The following is a 2,445-nucleotide window of genomic DNA, read 5'->3' as shown; positions in this document are numbered from 1 at the left end:
AAATTTCCTCCCAAATTTGGTGAAATACACAAACTTACAGATTTATGAAACTAAACGATCCCAAACCAAAGAAATCTGTGCCAAGACATGTCATAATCAAACTTTTGAAAAGTAATGGCAAAGAAAAAATATAAAAGCAATCAGAGAAAAATATTGGAGATCTGAAATAGAAGACTTAAGCTCCAACTCAAATAACAGAAGATTACTCATCTGAAACCATGGAGGTCAGCAGGAAGTGGCAGATTTTTCAAGTGCTGATAGAAGAGAATAGGAAACTGAATTGTGTCCAGAGAAACTACCCTTTGTGAAGGAAGGGAAAATAAAAACATCCTTAGATGAAAGAAAACTAAGAGACTTTGTCACTAGCAGACTACCCTTAAAAAATAGTAAAAGAAAACTCTGCAAATAGAATGACAGTGATAACAGAGGGTTTGCAACTTCAGAAAGAAAAGAACAGTGAAATGGGTAAAAATAATGAACTGTCCTCATGAGTTTCTGAAATCCTATTCAATGGTTGAAGCCAAAATTACAACAGTATTTGTAGTGTGTTCAAAATATGTAGAAGAAATACTTGAAACAATTCTATTTTAAAATAAGGGAGGGTAAAAAGGTTTAAGTGGAAGTAAGCTTTCAATACTTCACTTGAAGTAGTTAAACATTAATACCAATAGGCTGTGATAACTTAATATGTATATTGTAATACCTAGAGCAACCACTAAGAAAGCTATACAAAGCAATATACTCAAAAACAGTATAAATTAAACAAGATGGAATCCTAAGAAGATGATTAAAGCATCCCATGGGAAAGCAAGAAAAGAGAAACAGAGGAAACAAGGAGAAAATAAATAATAGCAGACTTAAGCTCCAACATTTCAAGACTTACTTTAAGGATAAATGGTCTAAAAACACTAAGTAAAGGACAAAGATTAGCAGAATAAATTTAAAATAAAAAAAGAAAATATGTACATGCTGTGTGCTAGGAATTCACTTCAAACACAACAGTATAGGTAGGTTGAAAGTTAAAGGGTAAAAAAAAGATATATATGCTAATATTAAAATTGGTAACAGATAAACATAACAGGTAAACAGACTTAAGAGAAAAAATTAAAAGGGATATAAAAGCACATTATAGAATTGTTTTTAAAAATCCACCAAGAAGACATAGAGATATAAATTGTGTGTGTACCAAACAACAGAGCTTCAAAATTCAAATTAAAGGCAAATGTAAAATTTTGCATCAGAATTAGAATTATAGTGATCTCATTTATTCAGTTATTTTCGTCTATCCATCCTACCATCATTTATCTTTTTATCTTCCTATTTATCTGCATGTGTTCCCAGAGAGGTGGATGGTATGGTATTTTCCTATATTAATGGTGGTTATTTCTAGGTTGTGGGGTTGAGAATGGTTCTTTACCATCTTCTTTGTCTTTTGCTATATTAGTCTGCTATATATTTTTTAAGATGAGCATTTTTAAAAACAGTAAATTTATAAAAAGAAATAAGTACATTAAAGTAAAATAATGTAGAAATTAATAAGTTCAGTGTTTGAAGTTTTTATTGGCATTCCTAATTAGGTTTAAATTAGATTTTGGAATAGTATCTCACAGAAAGCATATGTGCTTAACTTATGTTTTCTCTGCATTTGCTTGTGGTTCAGTTGAAGCAACTGGCTTTGTAAAGGGACATAAACGGAACCAGATTTTAAGTATACATAAGTGCTTATTTGTTGATTTAATTAAAATGAGATAGAGTCAACTCTTCATTTGAATAAAGCAGAGCATTCTGATTTATGTTCTGGGGCACCGTATGTTATAGGTGTGTGGAGATGACCGATGCTCTCAGCTATCAGGAAGGCTCAGTGAGGCCTGGAACACCCGAGACCCTGAGCCACTCACCTCAGGTCACAAGCACTGTGGTCCATTTATCCCCATCTGCTGTAGGAATATTATTTTCTGTGAATGCTATGATGGAAAGAAAAAAAAGGAGCTGGAAGATTTGTTACTCATGCATAAGTCACCTTGGTAATTGAAGGTGAAGTTTCTCTAGAGTAACTAAGAAACCTCACTGATATTGATGCCAATTTGCATATTATTAAACAAAGCAATGGATTATTAAGTAAGACAGCCAGCTAGAATGGCAGAATTGTAGGGGTTATAGGTTACATTTCATAGAATAGAGCAATAATCTTTTAAGTCTATGTATGTTGAGATTCCAAGTTAAGCAGAAATTCAATCAAGATTAATTAATATCACTGTGAATGCTTTCAATGTACCGATTTATCAGAACTAACTATATGATTCAGGAGATTTTCTGCTTTTCCGCAATAGAGAAGAGGGAATGTTTTATTTTTATATTCCTTAGATTATTATCGTTCACTAGCATCTTTCCCAGGGCTAAGCACGGTCGTTCTAAACAGTACCAAGAGAAAAAAGCAGACTTGCG

The sequence above is a fragment of the Panthera uncia genome, chromosome B1 (genome assembly GCF_023721935.1).
Source record: "Panthera uncia isolate 11264 chromosome B1, Puncia_PCG_1.0, whole genome shotgun sequence".
NCBI lineage: Eukaryota > Metazoa > Chordata > Mammalia > Carnivora > Felidae > Panthera > Panthera uncia.
The sequence above is the reverse complement of the archived record's forward strand: the minus strand, read 5'-3'. Positions refer to the sequence as shown.